This window comes from Aptenodytes patagonicus, chromosome W, assembly GCF_965638725.1.
Source record: "Aptenodytes patagonicus chromosome W, bAptPat1.pri.cur, whole genome shotgun sequence".
Lineage (NCBI taxonomy): Eukaryota > Metazoa > Chordata > Aves > Sphenisciformes > Spheniscidae > Aptenodytes > Aptenodytes patagonicus.
The window spans coordinates 19,811,075-19,832,899 of record NC_134981.1 but is presented as its reverse complement, the minus strand read 5'-3'; the positions used below and the strand labels follow the sequence as shown (position 1 = coordinate 19,832,899).

At 48.3% G+C, this 21,825-nt stretch overlaps 1 pseudogene; it reads right to left on the bottom strand.

The window, feature by feature from the left end:
* Positions 1 to 20,734: 20,734 nt before the first annotated feature.
* LOC143172185 (aldehyde dehydrogenase 1A1-like) overlaps positions 20,735 to 21,825 on the bottom strand; it is a 106,037-nt pseudogene continuing 104,946 nt past the window's right edge.

The following is a 21,825-nucleotide window of genomic DNA, read 5'->3' as shown; positions in this document are numbered from 1 at the left end:
TAACCTTGCAATCTAACATTAAGACACTGAATGACTTGCAAAAACTAGTAGGGACTATCAATTGGGTACGCCCATTGCTGGGAATAGATAATGACATGTTAAACCCACTGTTCAAGTTGTTAAAGGGTAATCCTGAGTTGACATCTCCACGAGAATTAACGACAGAGGCCAAACAAGCGCTACGAAAAATATCACAGGCGCTTACCGAAAGGCAGGCACAACGCGTAATTGAAGGATTGGGAGTTAACTTGTATGTCCTGAATCAGTCCCGACAAGCAGTGGGCCTCTTAGGCCAATGGGACACCAAGGGTACCCAGGATCCCTTAGCCATCATTGAATGGTATTCCTGACGCATCAAGCACCAAAAACGATAGTGACAAGGGTGGAAATGTTTTCGATGCTTGTGCGAAAGGGACGCGCGCGATGTTTGGAATTAACGGGCACAGATCTTAAAACAATTTATCTCCCACTGACTAAAGACCACCTTAATTGGTGTGAGGCTAATAGCCTAGAACTACAGATAGCGCTGGAAAACTTTAAGGGACAAATTCTAAGTCACTATCCATCTCACAAATTATTCTCCCTTAATGAGGAAATTAGTATAATTCCTGAATCGTTGAGTAAGGAGGTACCTGTCGAAGGACCCACCTTATTCACCGATGGATCAGGACGAACAGGTAAGGCAGTTATAGTGTGGTGTGAAAAAGGGGAATGGAAACATCAAGTTCACCATGTTGTAGGAAGTCCTCAGCTGGTGGAAATATACGCAGTAATTCAGGTCTTTCGCCAATGGGAGATGCCATTAAATTTGGTTACTGATTCTCAGTACGTCGCCAACGTTGTCAGGCGCTTGGAAAAGGCTTGGCTCAAAGAAGTTGATAACGAACCAGTGTTTTTAATGTTCAAACAGGTATGGGACTTGTTGAATCGCTGCGTAAACCCGTATTACGTGCTCCACGTGAGGAGTCATACCTCCCTCCCAGGGTTTATATCAGAAGGGAATGCGCGAGCTGATCGTCTCGCTGCCCCCGTATGGACAGTCCCTGTACCAGACGTTTCTACACAAGCCCGATTGTCGCACGAGTTTTTCCATCAATCTGCCCGAATGCTGCGTCGACAATTTGGGTTGACTTGGGACACGGCACGAAGTATTGTACAAATGTGTCCTGACTGTCAGCAATTAGTTCCCATACCCCAAACAGGGGTAAATCCCCGAGGAGAAAAGGCCCTACAGATTTGGCAATCCGATGTTACTCATATCGGAGAATTTGGCAAACAAATATATGTGCATGTTTCCATCGATACGTTCTCCGGAGCTCTATGGGTGACCGCAGAGACCGGAGAAAAAAGCAAAGATATTTTACGGCACTGGAAAGGGGCCTTTGCTGCTCTAGGGGTTCCACACCAGATCAAAACGGACAATGGGCCCGGGTACATAAGCGCAAAAACGCAGGCCTTTTTGGCACAATGGGGCATTCGACATATCACTGGTATCCCTTATTCCCCTCAGAGCCAGGGTATCGTTGAGCGGGCTCATCTCACTCTCAAGCAGCTACTACAAAAACAAAAAGGGGGAATGCTAGGGGAATCACCGCAAGCCCGCCTCCATAAAGCAATATATGTGTTAAATCATCTTACAATAAGGGAAGACAGGACAGCAGTTGGCAGCCCTAACACGGTAATAGCGAGACATTTTACATCTTGTAACTCAGCTTCTCCAGCAGGAGAAAGGGCTCAGGTGTGGGTCAAGTCATTGGAAAATAGCCAATGGGAAGGCCCTTATGATCTTATAACATGGGGGAGAGGATATGCTTGTGTTTCCACAGATCGTGGACCCCGGTGGATACCTGCCCGCTGCGTTCGACCGTATCTGGACAAGGAGCCCAAGGAGCCCACGGATGCATCAATGGTTTGAAGTAGATTACTGGGACTTACACAAAGTATCTCATTCGATATTTGGGGAACCACCTAGTGGGCCAGGCCGTGCCGGGGTATATAGGGGACCAAGTGGGTTGCCATTAGCCGTGGACTGGGAACACCAGGCGGCAGAGAACAGTCAACTGGATAATCGAGAGGTGACAGGAATTCCCCGCCTCCAGTGTCCCGGATCAACACATCACACATGGACTTTTTGCAAATGTGATAATTGCGAAAGAAACCGGTATTGTCACTCTCAGTTCCGGGCGGGAAGGTACACAAGGTGTAAAGGGCATACCACCGGGAGCGCCGAACCACAGATTCTACAGCTAGTGTGTGGGAGATCACATGGTGTCCCCCAGCTGTGGACTGTGTGGGAAACGGACTGGGAAAGTACCAAACGACAGTGTGACAAACGATTTGGGTGGAAACGGAACAAAAAGAGAACGTAAACCATGACGCCAGCATGGGGGGGTGTCTTGTGGCTAGTATCACTGTGTGCGGTTGCTGCGTTATGGGCACCCTCACAGCCGAAGAAAAATGTTTGGGTAACTCTGGCCAATCAGACAGGACAGGATTCCATCTGCCTGTCGATATCTTCCCCCAGTAACCCCTTTTCTACCTGCCTAGTGGGGCTTCCTTTAGATAATTGGGACTTGGGCCTGAGTAGTCCTTTCAAGGAGGCCTGCGGGGGGGGACGACACGCCACTGACAATTGGGATGGATGCCTACCACATCTTAATCACTTGCCAATAGAACCTCAGGAACTCGAGCTATTAGGGTCCATAAAAATGGATTGGTGTTTGTATTTCAATTATTCAGGGGCCAATGTTTCCCGAGCCTGGTCAGTTAACGCTCCCCTGGGAATCTATAAAAATGAATCACTGTGGTGTAACCACACAAGCAGCAATATATCTAAATCATCCAGTGCACCTATAGGATTACCCAGGGGGGTCTTTTTAATATGTGGAGACTGGGCCTGGCCTGGCATTCCCTCTCATATTAAAGGTGGGCCGTGTTCGTTGGGAAGATTAACTCTACTAATGCCAAACACATCTATGATCCTAGACCACAGAAGGGGCACCCCTAAGACGCGCAGTAAGCGCAGAGCACATGCCTACACTTCACAATGTGATGATGCTGTCGACCTATGGAACCGGAACACTATAGCTGCGGTTGCAATCTTGGCTCCAGGTGTCGCAGCAGCAAAGAGTTTGGTCACATTAAATAAATTAGGATGTTGGCTAGCGAAACAATCAAATGCAACCTCTGAAGCACTAACGGGATTATTAATGGATGTAGATTCTATACGACATGCTACTTTGCAAAATAGAGCAGCGATAGATTTTTTGCTTTTAGCGCAAGGCCATGGGTGTGAAGAGTTGGAGGGAATGTGTTGTATGAACCTATCTGATCATTCGGAATCAATTCACCGCAGCATTCAGATGTTGAAGGAAGGAGTACAGAAGCTAAGAGTGGAAGACCCCTGGGACTGGTTGGATAAATTATTCGGGAAATGGGGTCTAAGTGGCTGGTTAAAAGGACTAGCCAAGCTATGAGGGCTATGCTTAGTAATGTTCCTTTGCATCCTGGTTTGTGTGCCGCGTCTGTTACAAGGTATGCGAAAAATGATTGAAAGATCTGTTTCAGCAGTGTTTCTAGTAAAACAAAAAGGGGGAGATGTGGGGATGGGAATCTCACTAACGGACATTCCTGAGTTTGATTTTAATGAGCAAACACTGTACCACCTGGCATGACAAGGCACTTAAGCAGAAAACAACGGAGAAAGGAATGTGGAGCTGGAAGGAGAAAAACAAGATAAAGACCATGAAGGCATTTCGCATGATCAGGAAGAATGGGCCAATCTGCTAGAGCATAGATGCGCATGAACACAAGGCTATAACCTATCTGCAAGCTGCAGGTAGCGCGTGTACACTTCTGCTTGCTATAAAAGATGCTAACAAAAAGCAATAAAGGTCTTTGGTTGCCGTGTCTGCCGGAGTCCGTGCCGCTTTTCACCCCCACAGACGGGAACTGCAGCCCAGCAGAGAGGAGCCCATGCAGGTGCAGGTTTTGTGGCAGGACCTGTGGCCCCGCGGGGGACCCACGTTGGAGCAGGCCATTCCTGAAGGACTTCACCCTGTGGAAAGGACCCACGTTGGAGCAGGGGAAGAGCGTGAGAAGGAAGGAGCAGCAGAGACAAAGAGTTATGAATTGACTGCAACCCCCATTCTCCATCCCCCTGTGCCACTCGGGAGGAGGAGAAGGTAGATAAGTTGGGAGTGAAGCTGAGCCTGGGAAGAAGGAGTGGGGGGGAGGTGTTTTTAGTTTTGTTTTTATTTCTCATTATCCTACTCTAACTTCTGATTGGCAACAAATTAAATTAATCTTCCCCAAGTTGGGTCTGTTTTGCCCATGACAGTAATTGGTGAGTGATCTCCCTGTCCTTATCTCGACCCACGAGCTTTTTCGTTGTATTTTCTCCCCCTGTCCTGTTGAGGAGGGGCTTGGTGGGCATTTGGTGGCTAGCCAAGGTCAACTCACCACAGCTATGAAAATGGACCAGAAATTTTCATCACAAAAAGATTCTGCAGATGTTTCATTACCCAGAAAAGGAAAACATTTAGCAGCAAGCTCCCAAGTGTTTGCAGAGATGCAAGTCTAAATAGGCAGTTCCTAAAGATCTCAGTCTTGCCAAGATTCAGCTAGATGTTTGACTTTATGTACTAAGTTATTGCACTGAAGCCGTTGTACTGTTCAAAGCAAGCCTTTAAAGTAAAACTAATAGGAAACTTCAACAGATGGATAGTTCCTTCACAGAGTAAGACCTGTTCTTGCTTTATTTCTAACAGGCATAAGGGACCACTTCAAAGGTTGTGGTATAAGGACATCTCTGTACAGGACCAAAAGGTGATTTTTCTGGAAAATAATCCAACTAATCTCTGAAATCTAAGATCCAAGTTCAAAATATAGTTGACCTTGTTACGGTAAGTCGGCAGATGAAAAACTCTCTAAGACTCAATTTGGAGTTTTAGAAAGCAGGCATTCTTTATTGCGGCGCCGGGCGCACAGGGCATCGCTCCACCTAGTGTGTGCACTGGGCTGCTCAACTATAGGAGTTATGTTCAATCAGAATATACATATTCATTACATTTCCGAGAAATGATTAGCATATTCATGTTATTTCCTGGAACTCATTAACATATGTAAAAGTCTTTAACGCATGCGCTCTTATGTTCATTGGTGGTCTTTCAGGGTCCTCTGGTGGTCGTCGATAGTCTTCCTCACCGTGTCCACTAATTGAACTCAGTCTTTTCACCTAGTTGCACTAGCTGATTTCAGCATAACTTCCTTATCTGTTCCACCCCTGTACACAGAGCTTCAAGGATTCCTTTTATCTATGGAATGTCCAGTCTACCGAACATTTAGCTACTTTGTTTTGACAAAGAGAACTGTGGGAATGGGAGTCTCACTAACGGACATTCCTGAGTTTGATTTTAATGAGCAAACACTGCACCACCTGGCATGACAAGGCACTTAAGCAGTAAATAACGGAGAAAGGAATGTGCAGTTGAAAGGAGAAAAACAAGATAAAGACCATGAAGGCATTTCGCATGATCAGAAAGAACGGGCCAATCTGCTAGAGCATAGATGCGCGTGAACACAAGGCTGTAACCTATCTGCAAGCTGCAGGTAGCGCGTGTCCATAGTAGATAACTATATAAGCCCTGTTATAAGTGTAAATAAAGGAGAATGACCATACTCATATTGAGATCTGTCATTACTCCAGAATCGCAACTCCCGCTCCGTCGTCGACACTGAACAAAGGGAAACTCCGACATCTGGTAGCAGAGGATGGTTCGGCGCGCCTCTTCGAGACTGCGGTAAGAGCAGCGAGAGAAGGGGAGCGGGAGAAAAGCGGCTGGGAGTTTTACTATCCCGATGATCGGAGGGGGATAAGATAATGGAGCAGTCTGGCCAACTGCCTCCCAGTGAGCGACCGCTATCATGGAAATAGAGGCGGCAGCTGTGTTGCTCGTAAGCATCCTCTCCAAGAGAGGGATCGAGACAACGGTAAAACAATTATGTACGTTGATTAAATTAGGACAACGTTGGGGACATTTTAAGGACAGTCAAACTATTTTTTCTGACCTTGAGTGGCGAGAGCTTGGCAATACTATGTGGGAGCAGACTATCACAGGGGATGAAAAGTCAAAGAAGGAGATTAAAACAGTGCGGGAACTATGGAGGTCTGTGTCAGAGACTTTAAAAGCCATGAAAGCTGAAAGAAAGGTGGCTTGTGCAGCCACTCAAATGCTAGCCCCAGAACCCTTGCCTGATAGACCGAAGAATACAACATCTGGACTGTTTCGGTTCTTTGGGCCGTCTGCAGTCCAAGGTATGTCGGGTACCCCCAAACGAACTGCCTTGGAAGCCAAGTATAGTGTTCTGGGGGGTGACGGCGCTTCTGAACTGCTTGAAATGTACCCTCCGCTTACGGACTGCAAAGATGCAGAAACTAGCGGTAACGGGGCCCCTCTTTCACCTGAGGCGGTCGCGGAAGAGCGACGACCCGGGGAGGAGGAGCGGCTAGCTCCGTTAACCCCTCCGTGGCCAACAGCCCCGCCTCTAGGAGTCTCTTCAGGTGCGTCTACTCCACCACAGGGTGACAGCAAAGAACAGAGTATGGCTGGGACTAATGAGCTCCTGAAGAAGGTAGTGCAACAGTTACAGGACTTAACAATTACAGCCCAGAGGGGAGGGATGGAGCACCTGTCCGGGGCATCAGGGGAATCCCTACCCCCTTGCCTCTCTGGACCACCAGCGACGGTTCAGCCCAGACGCTGGAGCGAAGTGGCTAGAGACGCTATGCTGGACGGGCAGTGGCAAGCGGTATCCAGCTTGGGGGCGAGTGCTTTTCCTGTGCTGCAAGAGAATAACGGCAATAAGTGGGCGCCTCACGATTGGAAAATCCTACAGCAAGCAAGAAACACTGTGTCCCAGTATGGGATAAAATCAGAAGCTTCACGTCAAATTGTAATCTGGATTTTTTCGGCTGACCTGATGTGCCCTGCTGACTGCCAAAACCTTATGAGGCTTTTATTGTCACCTACGCAGTATTTGTTGTGGGGGTCGGAATGGTCATGGCGGGCGGCAAGTGCTGCGGCACAGCATCAAACGCAGGGGGATCCCCTCTATGGGATTACCGCGGAAATGATAACGGGGACGGGAAGGTTTAACGATATTAATGCTCAGTTGGTTTTTCCTATTGCTTTGTTGCAGTTGTCTGCCAAACTGGTGCTAGACGCCTTTTTAGCCTTACCCGGTTCGTCCACTCCATCCTTTAGTTCTGTACAGCAAGGTGCCACTGAAGCGTATAGTCATTTTGTCGATTGCTTGTGGGGGGCGATACGTGGGGGGGGGGGGGGGGGAAAGAAAAAAAAAAACAACCCAACAAACAAAAAAAACAAAAACAAAGAGTGCCTACAGTGTGTACCGTGAGTATTGTGTCAGTTTTACCATTGTGATAAGAAGTGGTGGGCCCGGTGCACGCGTGCACAAAGGTGGTGTGAAACTTGCTATCTGAAAGAAATAGTGCTGTATAGAATATTAATAACCACTGGACACGAAATACAGTCCACGAAACTGCCAAATTGATTATTGTTTATAAAAAAAAAAAAACAAAAAAAAAACAAACCAAAAAAAGAAAGGCAATTCGCCTAGAAGACAAAATGTTGAGCCAGGCAGATGTGATCGTAATTGGGCTAATCTTAATAATCCCAGGGTCGGCAACTATACATCGCATTAACCCAAGGGAAAATATGTGGGTAACCTGGGCAAATAAAACAGGGCAGCCCGCGTTTTGCCTTTCCCTCGCCTCAGCAACTGAGCCGTTTAGGACTTGTTTGTTAGGTATGCCTGGATATAAGGAAGGTGACTTTGCCGCGTTCAGTAATGGCAGCTGTACTAATGTGACTGCAACTAGCAACTGTAGTGCTAACTTGATAAAAGGATTAAATCACTCGCTACCCTGGAATCCCCAGGAGTTGGAACTATTAGGGTCGATGCGAGTTGGAAATACATCTAAAAATTGGACTCAGACATGTTTTATATTTGGGGGACCCCTACAGACGGGTATCCACTTCTACCAGGCAAGAAACTGGACAGGGTGGACTAATGTCACCTCTCACGCATCTTACTACAAGTATCAGGATGCGGGCGATTTTTGTGGTACCAATGACAGTGGTAATAGCTATGCTTTAGGAGCGGCTGGAGCGGAAACAAAGGGAGGAATAGGGATCTGGAACAATGGTACCCCAAAGGCGTTGCCCCCACAGGTATTTTTAATATGTGGGGACAGGGCCTGGCAGGGTATCCCAGCAAATGCTGTAGGAGGGCCATGCTACTTAGGAAAATTGACCCTGCTGGCCCCGGGACAAAATTGGTGGAAAACCATAACAAGAAAAGGGCAACAACAAAGACGAAAAAGAGCCGCCACGGGTCTTTCCCCAGACTGTCGTGATGACGTAATTCTGCCTAGCGACACCGAAAAGGTCTTCCTTTCACTATTTGTACCAGGCGCTGCAGCTGCGAGGGCCCTAAATGAGGTAGGGAAATTAGCTTGTTGGGCTAAAAAGCAGGCTGATATGACAACAGAGCTTATTGAAAAATTACTTGCAGATCAGGATAGCTTCCATCATGCGATTTTACAGAATAGAGCTGCTATTGACTTTCTGTTATTAGCACAAGGACATGGGTGTGAGGATTTTGAAGGGATGTGTTGTATGAATCTGTCTGACCATGGGGAGTCAATCCACAAACAGCTACAATGGTTAAAGGACCACACCAAGAATATTCAACAAGATCACGGGTTATTCGATACCTGGCTTAAGAATATATTTGGGGAACTGCCATCTTGGATAATAAGTTTAATAAAAGAAAGCTTACGCATTTTAATTGTTATATTAGTAATAAGTATATGCTCTTGTATAATTTTTAGCTGTGTGAAGAAAGCAATTATGAAAATTGTTAATCAAGTCTGGGTTGCTCAAAAACAAGAAGGGGGAATTGTGGAGGAGTGGCTGGTACAGCAGGGGCACGATCTAGTATCCCTGAGCAACCCATGTTTTTAACAGTAGCAGGGATATGCTGACAAAGACGGCTGGTGACCTTGACCATCCTTCCCTGAGCAGAAGAAGGAACCTCGCTACGTGATGAACAACAACAGCGGAACAACACCCGGGATAAGGAGGAGGCACAGATCGGCGAGACCAGCCGGCAGCTACCAATGAGAAGGGTGTTGTGAACGCGTGGACAGCTGTGATTAACCAATTACAGGTTGTTATGAAGAGCGTGTCCGAAGGTGTTGTGAGTGCGTGGACAGCTGTGATTAACCAATTATAGGTTGTTATGAAGAGCGTGCCCAGCCACCCCATCCATTCCGGTGAATGATGGGGGAGTGACCGGGGAGAAAGACCCCCTGGCTGCTGCGTTTGCAGACTTGCAGGTATCAGACAGCTCCTCCTCGTGGCTGGTTAAAAGGACTAGCCAAGCTAGGAGGGATATGTGTAATAGTATTTATATGCATTTTTGTTTTGTGTACCCTGTTTGTTGCAATGTATACGAAAAATGATTGAAAGATCGGTTTCAGCAGTGTTTCTAGTAAAACAAAAAGGGGGAGATGTGGGAATGGGAGTCTCACTAACGGACATTCCTGAGTTTGATTTTAATGAGCAAACACTGCACCACCTGGCATGACAAGGCACTTAAGCAGTAAATAACGGAGAAAGGAATGTGCAGTTGAAAGGAGAAAAACAAGATAAAGACCATGAAGGCATTTCGCATGATCAGAAAGAACGGGCCAATCTGCTAGAGCATAGATGCGCGTGAACACAAGGCTGTAACCTATCTGCAAGCTGCAGGTAGCGCGTGTCCATAGTAGTTAACTACATAAGCCTTGTTATAAGTGTAAATAAAGGAGAATGACCATAGAATCATAGAATCATTGAGGTTGGAAAAGACCTCTAAGATCATCGAGTCCAACCGTCAACCCAACACCACCATGCCCACTAAACCATGTCCCTAAGCGCCTCATCTACACGTCTTTTAAATACCTCCAGGGATGGGGACTCCACCACTTCCCTGGGCAGCCTGTTCCAATGTTTCACCACTCTTTCAGTAAAGAAATTTTTCCTTACATCCAATCTAAACCTCCCCTGCCGCAACTTGAGGCCATTTCCTCTCGTCCTATCGCTTGTTACTTCGGAGAAAAGACCAACACCCACCTCGCTACAACCTCCTTGCAGGTAGTTGTAGAGAGCGATGAGGTCTCCCCTCAGCCTCCTTTTTTCCAGGCTGAACAACCCCAGTTCCCTCAGCCGCTCCTCATAAGACTTGTTCTCCAGACCCCTCACCAGCCTCGTTGCCCTTCTCTGGACACGCTCCAGCACCTCAACGTCCTTCTTGTAGTGAGGGGCCCAAAACTGAACACAGTATTCGAGGTGTGGCCTCACCAGGGCCGAGTACAGGGGCACGATCACTTCCCTACTCCTGCTGGCCACACTATTTCTGATACAGGCCAGGATGCCATTGGCCTTCTTGGCCGCCTGGGCACACTGCCGGCTCATGTTCAGCCGGCTGTCGACCAACACCCCCAGGTCCTTTTCCGCCAGGCAGCTTTCCAACCACTCTTCCCCAAGCCTGTAGCGCTGCATGGGGTTGTTGTGGCCGAAATGCAGGACCCGGCACTTGGCCTTGTTGAATCTCATACAGTTGGCCTGGGCCCATCCATCCAGCCTGTCCAGGTCCCTCTGCAGAGCCTTCCTACCCTCGAGCAGATCAACACTCCCGCCCAACTTGGTGTCGTCTGCAAACTTACTGAGGGTGCACTCGATCCCCTCATCCAGTTCATTGATAAAGATATTGAACAAGACCGGCCCCAAAACTGAGCCCTGGGGAACACCGCTCGTGACCGGCCGCCAACTGGATTGAACTCCATTCACCACAACTCTCTGGGCCCGGCCATCCAGCCAGTTTTTGACCCAGCGCAGAGTCCACCTGTCTAAGCCGTGAGCCGCCAGCTTCTCGAGGAGAATGCTGTGGGAGACGGTGTCAAAGGCCTTGCTGAAGTCCAGGTAGACCACATCCACAGCCTTTCCCTCATCCACTAGGCGGGTCACCTGGTCATAGAAGGAGATCAGGTTGGTCAAGCAGGACCTGCCTTTCATGAATCCGTGCTGGCTAGGCCTGATGCCCTGGTTGTCCCGCTCATGCCTTGTGAGCGCCCTCAAGATGAGCCGCTCCATAATCTTCCCTGGCACCGAGGTCAGGCTGACAGGCCTGTAGTTCCCCGGATCCTCCTTCCGGCCCTTCTTGTGGATGGGCGTCACATTGGCAAGCCTCCAGTCTTCCGGGACCTCCCCCGTTAACCAGGACTGCTGATAAATGATGGAGAGTGGCTTGGCGAGCACCTCCGCCAGCTCCCTCAGCACTCTCGGGTGGATCCCATCCGGCCCCATAGACTTGTGAGTGTCCAGGTGGCATAGCAGGTCATTGACTGCTTCCTCTTGGATTACGGGGGGTTCATCCTGCTCGCCGTCCCCGTCTTCCAGCTCGGGGGGCCGAGTACCCTGAGGAAAACTGGTCTGCCTGTTAAAGACTGAGGCAAAGAAGGCATTGAGTACCTCAGCCTTTTCCTCATCCTCAGTGACAATGTTCCCCCCCGCATCCAATAAAGGATGGAGATTCTCCTTGGCTCTCTTCTTGTCATTAATATATTTGTAAAAACTTTTTTTGTTGTCTCTAACGACAGCGGCCAGATTGCGTTCTAGCTGGGCTTTTGCCTTTCTCATTTCTTCTCTGCACGACCTAACAAGATCCCTGTACTCTTCTTGAGTCGCCTGCCCCTTCTTCCACAAGCGGTAAACTCTCCTTTTTTTCCTGAGTCCCAGCAAGAGCTCCCCGTTCAGCCAGGCCGGTCGTCTTCCCCGCCCATTCTTCTTACGGCGTACAGGGACAGCCTGCTCCTGCGCCTTTAAGACTTCCTTCTTGAAGATCGTCCAGCCTTCCTGGACCCCTTTGCCCTTCAGGACCGTCTCCCACGGGACTCTCTCAACCAGCGTCCTGAACAGGCCAAAGTCCACCCTCCGGAAGTCCATGGTTGCGGTTTTGCTGGCCCCCCTCCTTACTTCACCAAGAATGGAGAATTCTACCATTTCATGGTCGCTAAGCCCAAGACGGCCTCCGACCACCACATCTCCCACCAGTCCTTCTCTGTTTGTAAACAGCAGGTCGAGCGAGGCACCTCCCCTGGTAGGCTCACTTACCAGCTGTGTCAGGAGGTTGTCTTCCACACACTCCAGGAACCTCCTAGACTGCTTCCTCTCTGCCGTGTTGTATTTCCAGCAGACGTCCGGGAAGTTGAAGTCCCCCACGAGAACAAGGGCTAGCGATTGAGAGACTTCTGCCAGCCGCTTATAGAACGCTTCATCCGCCCCTTCATCCTGGTTGAGTGGTCTATAACAGACTCCCAGCAGGATATCTGCCTCGTTGGCCTTCCCCCTCATCCTTACCCATAGACACTCAACTGTACCATCATCACAATCGTTGAGCTCTATACAATCAAAACACTCCCTAACATACAGGGCCACCCCCCCGCCTCTCCTTCCTCGCCTGTCCCTTCTGAAGAGTCTATAGCCATCCATTGCAGCACTCCAGTCATGAGAGTCACCCCACCATGTTTCTGTGAGGGCGACTAAGTCATATCTCTCCCGCTGCACAATGGCTTCCAGCTCCTCCTGCTTGCCGCCCATGCTGCGTGCATTGGTGTATATGCACTTGAGCTGGGCTATCGATTTCGCCCCCGGCATCGGCACGCCACCCCTCGGCTCATCTCTAGCGAGCCTGGTTTTATCCCCTTCCCCCTTCGAACCTAGTTTAAAGCACTCTCAATGAGCCCTGCCAATTCATGAGCCATGATCCTTTTCCCCCTGTGAGACAGCTGGACTCCGTCTGTCACCAGCAGGCCCGGTGCCGTGTAAACCTCCCCATGATCAAAAAAACCAAAATTCCTCCGATGGCACCAGCCCTTGAGCCACCTGTTGATCAGGTGTGTTTTCCTGTTCCTTTCAGTATCCTTCCCTGCCACTGTAGGGATAGAGGAAAACACTACCTGTGCTCCCGATCCTTGAACCAGTCGCCCCAGTGCCCTGAAGTCCCTTTTGATCGCTGCAGGACTTCTCTCTGCAACCTCATCACTGCCAGCCTGTATAACCAGCAGCGGGTAGTAATCAGAAGGCCGTACCAAACCAGGGAGCTTCCTAGTGATGTCTCTGACCCGGGCCCCAGGGAGGCAGCAGACTTCCCTGTGGGACGGGTCCGGTCGGCATATCGGGCCCTCTGTTCCCCTCAGAAGGGAATCACCTATGACAATTACCCTCCTTTTTTTCTTAGCAGCGGCAGTCGTAATGCGTGGGGCTGACTGCCTCACCCTAGGCGACCCCCCGGATGGACCTTCGTCTACATCCTCGCTTGCCTCGCCCTCAAGTTCCAGGGCCCCATATCTGTTGTGTAAAGGCAACCGGGAAGGTGAGGGAGGCCGGGCAGGGGTTCGCCTGGCACGCCGAGCAGGGACCCGTTTCCATCCCCCCCCGTCGCTTAGGTCCCCTCTTTCTACCTGGTGGCAAGAAGGCAGGGGATCCTCTGCTTCTCGCGGAGCCTCCTTCTGCTGCCTCTGCCTCAGGGACGGTAGGGTGCGGCTCCACCAATCTATCTCCCTCTCACACTCCCGGATACTCCTCAACCTTTCCACCTCCTCCTTCAGCTCTGCCACCAGGCCGAGCAGATCATCCACCTGGTCACACCGCACACAGGTGTTGTCTCTGCTGCCCTCCGGCACAGCTGACAGGCTCAGGCACTCCCTGCAGCCAGAGACCTGGACAGCTGTATGCTTGCATGTGAGCTCTCTCTGGGTCGCCACGTTCCTTCTGGCGACGGCTTTCGGCCGAGTGGAAACCATAGCCGGTCCTCTTCTCGGAAGCCGACGATTACCAGTTGAGTTGGCCTCTGGAGCCGGGAGCGGGGCTGTGCCCTGCCCGCTCGCCTTCCCTGCACGCCCTGCCTGCGTGAACTGCCGCGCAAACTGCCGCGCCACGCCCTTCTGACGCGCCACATCCTGTTTGCCCGCCCTGTTCGCCGTGCTCCGGGTCGCTCGCGCTCCCTGGAGCTGCTCTTCTAAGTGAGGGGGTTTGGCTGCCGCCCCTCTTGTCCCCGCCCACGCTGAGTCAGAGCTGCCGCTCGTCAGGAACGCCCTCCTCCGGCTCGGGGAATGGCGGGGCTGGGGCTCCCTCTCGCTCCCTGCGCTTTTGCTTTTCGCGGGTTTGGCCGCGGTTTTGCCGCTTCAGGAAGGGTCCCCCGTCGCGATCCTCCGCTCCGGAGCCCTTCGCCTCGGTGGCTTCGCTGAAAATGGCGGGTACAGTGGGTTTTTAAACTGCTGCCGCCCCTCTTGTCCCCGCCCACGCTGAGTCAGAGCTGCCGCTCGTCAGGAACGCCCTCCTCCGGCTCGGGGAATGGCGGGGCTGGGGCTCCCTCTCGCTCCCTGCGCTTTTGCTTTTCGCGGGTTTGGCCGCGGTTTTGCCGCTTCAGGAAGGGTCCCCCGTCGCGATCCTCCGCTCCGGAGCCCTTCGCCTCGGTGGCTTCGCTGAAAATGGCCAACCATACTCATATTGAGATCTGTCATTACTCCGGAATCGCAACTCCCGCTCCGTTGTCGACACTGAACAAAGGGAAACTCCGACAGAGAACCATATGTCTCCTTAGTATTTCTTTATATTCGGTATCAAACCCTCCTTTTCTTTTGAGGATTCGTAGCTAGCAAGCTACAATCCTCAATTCATTAAGAGATTTAACAAAGTTCAGTGGTAAATGGGACAGTGCATAAAGGGCAGAGTATATTAATAGTATATGCTTCGTTGGGTTATTTGTCTCATCATGTACCAAACCTTTATGTACAGTATAATTATAAGCAGCAAACATATTGAAATTAGAGTTAGCAAAGTTACCACTGGATGAAGCATAAGATTAAACACTCCTGTTGCTGTCGGTGACCATCCGAGAAGAGTTTCCCACCAGTGATGTTCTCCATCTTTCTTCACTCTTTCCAAAATTTGGCGTATTTCTTTTGTATCATGATGAATGGTGATTAGAGTTTTGTGTCCATTATTTCGGACACGTTCTAGCAGTCGACACAGATCATTGTGTTGTAATAGTTTCTTTACCAATGTAAGATTCATTCCGATGGGAGCAGGCAATAAATCTTCACTTAATGTATAATTTGATTGCAACAATTGATAAGATGTACCAGGAGCTTTCAAATTTCAGTGGGTAAAGTAAAGTGCCCTCTTCTCTTTCTCTTATAATTGCTGTATGTGTAGTTAACAGGATTTGAAATGGTCCTTTCCATTTTTCTTGTAGCGGTTCAGAAGTCCAAGATTTGATGTATACCCAATCGCCAGGCTGGAATGGATGCGCTGGGGAATCAAGACCTATAGATTTGTTTAAAATCACATATTTATTCAGTTCTCGTAAAACTTTCCCGAGGGCAATTAAGTAATTTCTTGCATCACTTTCCCCTTGTATTCGCATCTCTCCTGGCAGTCCAGGTATTTGGTACGGTCGTCCGTACATCAACTCGTACGGGCTGAGATGTTGCCTACCTCGTGGCTGGATTCTAATTCTTAACAAAGCTAGAGGCAAAGCTTATGTCCAATTCATTGAGGTTTCCTGACATATCTTGCTTAACTGAGTCTTGAGGGTATAATTCATTCTCTCTACTTTACCACTAGATTGAGGCCTATAAGGGGTATGTAAATTCCAATTAATACCTAATAATCTGCTTATTTCAGTAATTACCCTGGCTATAAAATGTGGACCTCTATCTGATGACATCCCTAAAGGTACTCCAAATCTTGGAATTATTTCTTTCAACAATATTTTTACTGCATCTTTCGCCTTATTGGTGCGACATGGAAAGGCCTCAGGCCAACCTGGATATGTATCCACGAGGACCAACAAATACTTTAGCCCTCCTTTTCTTGGCAATTCGGTAAAATCTATTTGCCAATATTCCTCAGGTGCCTGTCCCTCGGCAGTTTTTCCAAACTGAATTTTATTCTGTGTTTTTGGATTGTTCCTACAGCATATTTCACATCTTTGTGTGACTGATTTAATAATTTCTACCATGTTCCTGCTAATAACCGACTTCTGCAAATATTTTAGCAAATTTTCAGTTCCCCAGTGCACAGCGTTGTGTTCTTCCTTTACTAAATTATTCATGAGGGAATGAGGTATGACTACTAGACCTGTAGGTGTAACTGCCCATCCGTCCTCTCGTCTTTCTGGTTGTAAAGTTTTGATTAATTTTAAATCTTGCTTATCATAAATAGGGTTTTTCTGGAGGGAGATTCTCTTCTCTGGCACTATAGCTAGCACTTTCTCCTCTATGTCCTTTTCTGCAGCCCGCTTTGCAGCTAAATCAGCCAGCTTATTTCCTCGCTCCTGAGTGGTTCGTCCTGACTGATGAGCTTTACAATGCATAATGGCGACAGCAGCAGGGGCTTTTATACTTTCTAATAAACTCAAAATTTCTTCCTTATGTTTCACCTCTGTCCCTTGTGCGGACAATAGTCCCTTTTCTTTCCAGATCGCTCCATGCGCATGCACTATTCCAAAAGCATATTTTGAGTCAGTCCAAATATTTACGCGCTTGCCTTTACTTAACTGCAAAGCCCGAGTGAGGGCAATCAATTCAGCCTTTTGGGCAGATGTTTTAGTGGGCAATGCTTGTGCCTCTGCCACCATCTCGACAGCGGTAACTGCATATGCTGATACCCCGCTTTCCTTCTTTCATAAAGCTGTTACCGTCCGTGTATAGTTCCCAATCTGGATTCTGCAAGGGAATATCTTTCAAGTCAGGCCTGCTTGAATAGACTTCTTCAGTGGTCTGCAGGCAGTCATGTTCAGGTTTACCTTCTTCTTGTCGAGCTGAGAGGAACATAGCAGGATTAATTACGGCAGTAGTCTTTAAGGTCACATCATCTGGTTCTATTAGTACCACTTGATATTTTAGCATTCTACTAGGAGACAACCAATGTCCACCCTTCTGGTCCAATACTGTAGTTACCATGTGTGGAACATAAACAGTTATATCTTTTGTATATATAACTTTATATTCGGTATCAAACCCATCTGTATTTCAGGGGTGACGGGGGGATCCCAACAGCTAACTGTATTGGAGGCTGAAGTAAGTCTAACTGGGAATGAGTGGCAGAAGCACCCCGTTGTGACTGGCCCAGATGCTCCGTGCATCCTTGGCATAGACTACCTCAGGAGAGGGTATTTCAAGGACCGAAAAGGGTACCGGTGGGCTTTTGGTAGAGCTGCCTTGGAGACGGAAGAAATTAAACAGCTGTCCACCTTGCCTGGTCTCTTGGAGGACCCCTCTGTTGTGGGGTTGCTGAAGGTCGAAGACCAACGGGAGCCAATCGCTACCACCACGGTGCACCGGCGGCAATATCGCACCAACTGAGACCCCCTGATTCCCATTCATGAGCTAATTCGTCGACTGGAGAGCCAAGGGGTGATCAGCAAGACTCCCTCACCCTTTAACAGTCCCATATGGCCAGTGCGGAAGTCTAATGGAGAGTGGAGACTGACAGTAGACTATCGTGGCCTAAATGAAGTCACGCCGCCGCTGAGTGCTGCTGTGCCAGACATGCTAGAACTTCAATACGAACTGGAGTCAAAGGCAGCCAAGTGGTATGCCACAATTGATATTGCTAATGCGTTTTTCTCAATCCCTTTGGCAGCGGAGTGCAGGCCACAGTTTGCTTTCACTTGGAGGGGCGTCCAGTACACCTGGAACCGACTGCCCCAGGGGTGGAAACACAGCCCCACCATTTGCCATGGACTGATCCAGACTGCACTGGAACAGGGTGGAGCTCCAGAACACCTGCAATACATTGATGACATCATCGTGTGGGGCAACACAGCAGGAGAAGTTTTTGAAAAAGGGAAGGAAATAGTCCAAATCCTTTTGAAGGCCGGTTTTGCCATAAAACAAAGTAAGGTCAAGGGACCTGCACAGGAGATCCAGTTTTTAGGAATAAAATGGCAAGATGGACGTCGTCAGATCCCAATGGATGTGATCAACAAAATAACAGCCATGCCTCCACCAACTAGCAAAAAGGAAACACAAGCTTTCTTAGGCGCTGTGGGTTTTTGGAGAATGCATATTCCAAATTACAGTCTGATCGTAAGCCCTCTCTATCAAGTGACCCGGAAGAAGAACGATTTCAAATGGGGCCCTGAGCAACGACAAGCCTTTGAACAAATTAAAGAGGAGATAGTTCATGCAGTAGCCCTGGGGCCAGTCCGTGCAGGACAGGATGTAAAAAATGTGCTCTACACTGCAGCCGGGGAGAACGGCCCTACCTGGAGCCTCTGGCAGAAAGCACCAGGGGAGACTCGAGGTCGACCCCTAGGGTTTTGGAGTCGGGGCTACAGAGGATCCGAGGCCCGCTATACTCCAACTGAAAAAGAGATATTAGCAGCATATGAAGGGGTTCGAGCTGCTTCAGAAGTGATCGGCACTGAAGCACAGCTCCTCCTGGCACCCCGACTGCCGGTGCTGGGCTGGGTGTTCAAAGGGAGGGTCCACTGTACACATCATGCAACTGATGCTACATGGAGTAAGTGGGTCGCACTGATCACACAACAGGCTCGAATAGGAAACCCCAGTCGCCCAGGAATCCTGGAAGTGATCATGGATTGGCCAGAGGGCAAAGATTTTGGAATATCGCCAGAGGAGGAGGTGACGCGTGCTGAGGAGGCCCCAATGTATAATGAACTACCAGAAAATGAGAAGCAATATGCCTTGTTCACTGATGGGTCCTGTCATCTTGTGGGAAAGCATCGGAGGTGGAAAGCTGCTGTATGGAGTCCTATGCGACAAGTTGCAGAAACTGCTGAAGGAGAAGGTGAATCGAGCCAATTTGCAGAAGTAAAGGCCATCCAGCTGGCTTTAGACATTGCTGACCGAGAAAAGGGGCCAGTGCTCTATCTCTAGACTGACTCATGGATGGTGGCAAATGCCCTGTGGGAGTGGTTGCAGCAATGGAAGTGGAGCAATTGGCAGCGCAGAGGCAAACCCATCTGGGCTGCCGCATTGTGGCAAGATATTGCTGCCCGGGTGGAGAACCTGGTTGTAAAAGTCCGTCACGTAGATGCTCACATACCTAAGAGTTGGGCTACTGAAGAACATCAAAACAACCAGCAGGTGGATCAGGCTGCTAAGATTGAAGTGGCTCAGGTGGATCTGGACTGGCAACATAAGGGTGAATTATTTCTAGCTTGGTGGGCCCATGACACCTCAGGTCACCAAGGAAGAGACGCAACATACAGATGGGCTCGTGATCGAGGGGTGGACTTGACCATGGACACTATTGCGCAGGTTATCCATGAATGTGAAACATGCGCTGCGATCAAGCAATCCAAGCGGTTAAAGCCTCTCTGGTATGGAGGACGATGGCTGAAATATAAATATGGGGAGGCCTGGCAGACTGATTATATCACACTCCCACAAACCCGCCAAGGCAAGCGCCACGTGCTTACAATGGTGGAGGCAACCACTGGATGGCTGGAAACATATCCCGTGCCCCATGCCACTGCCCGGAACACTATCCTGGGCCTTGAAAAGCAAGTCCTATGGCGACATGGCACCCCAGAAAGAATTGAGTCAGACAACGGGACTCATTTCCGAAACAACCTCATAGACACCTGGGCCAAAGAGCACGGCATTGCGTGGGTGTATCACATCCCCTATCATGCTCCATCCTCCAGGAAAATTGAACGATACAATGGACTGTTAAAGACTACACTGAGAGCAATGGGTGGTGGGACATTCAAACATTGGGATACGCATTTAGCAAAGGCCACCTGGTTAGTCAACACAAGGGGATCTGCCAGTCGAGCAGGCCCTGAATTTTTGCTCAAAGTCCTGGTTGCACTTGGTGCATAATGCGGAAGGATGGGGAAGTCCGATGTGTACCTCAAGGGGATTTGATTTTGGGTGAGAATAGCCAATGATCTGAATTATGTGATGTTAAGTGCTACATAATATAATATGCCATACTAATGATATTACAATAAGAATCACCCAGATTAATGAATAAACTTTGATGAAACCAAGCAAAGCACAGTGATGATGGTACCAGAACTGACTTCAACATGCAACAATCCAACACCGCATACCATCTTTCCTGCCCTGAATGACTGTTATGACAGATGGAGCCCAAAATTATGGACTAAATGAACTCATCGAAGATTTTATAGGGACAGCCCATAGACTAAGGGAATGGTATCTGTGTGTATATATATCAATAAACAGGAAAAAGGGTGGTGATTAATTTGGATGCATTGGAAAGTTTGGGACCTGTGGGACATGATGTAGATGGTATAGAATAAGGGGTGGATACTGTCCTGGTTTCAGCTGGGATAGAATTAATTTTCTTCCTAGTAGCTGGTATAGTGCTGTGTTTTGGATTTAGCATGAGAATAATGTTGATAACACACCGATGTTTTAGTTGTTGCTAAGTAGTGCTTACACTAGTCAAGGACTTTTCAGCTTCTCATGCCCTGCCAGTGAGAAGCTGGGAGGGGGCACAGCTAGGACATCTGACCCAAACTGGCCAAAGGGATATTCCATACCATATGATGTCATGCTCAGTATATAAACTGGGGGAAAGCTGGCCAGGATGGCCACTTACATTTCTCATCCATTTCCTGACATCTTAAATCCTCCAAAAGACACTGAGCAGACATTGCACTATAACAATTAACCCTGGAAGAACAGGAAAACGACTATACACAGTGTGGAATAACTTTTTCCACTTCTGAAAAATCAGTGTTGTTCTTTTGACTATAATAAACCTACGGTGATTTTCACAGACTATATACGACTATACATTTGCAAAAATCCATGTAGTTCAAGATTCAGAGAAACAAAACATTACCAGAAATTACACTAGTAGATATGACCATGGTTCTACCATTGATCAAGAGTCTTCAAGCACTCACATCTTTCTGCTGATAGCTATGGTAGATCTCCTTCCTAGCTACTGCATCAGCTCTCCAACCAAAGAGTAGTCACAGTGAGTCTTCTGCAGGTACGCTTCCAATAGGTAAATTCAGGATCACTTCAGTATCTACTTAGGAAATTTTGTTTGGTTCTGCTCAACAGTTTAACTACTCTATATTGTTGTTGAGGACAAAAACACATTAACAAGTAGGCTTGTTCTTAAGAAAGGAATTTCAAATGGGGAATTTGTAGTATAAAGTTTGTTGGCAGAATGAGCATCCTGCTCACTAGCTGAGAAGCTCTTTCTGTTTTGCAACATCGTCAAATAAGAAATTCTCTATTTCCATATCTTACAATTTTTCCTACTGCCAGCCTACTGGTTTCAGCAAAAGAGGTTCTTCTCATAGTTAAGGTTTTCTAGACAGTCCAACACTCATATAAGATTTAAAAAAAAAAATAAAAAAAATTTGCCTTTTGTTTAAACTTTCTTCCTTTTAAATGAATACCAACTCTTGAGTCAAAATTGTTAACTTATTTTTAGAAAGTGTATTTGTTTAGGTCACAGGACCTGGACAGGAATTTGTGCTGGCTGCAAGTTCTTTGAGATCTAATATATAATGGAGACATGTTTTGGGTTCAAATAAAATTGGCTGTTCTCTTTCTGGTGCATTGTGATAACTGTAGGGAAGTGCAGGTCTCTCTGCCAGTAATAGTCATTAGACTCAGTCTGCTCTTCCTCCAAGCTTTCACTCTTGCTTGTCTCAGCCTTTCCCTTT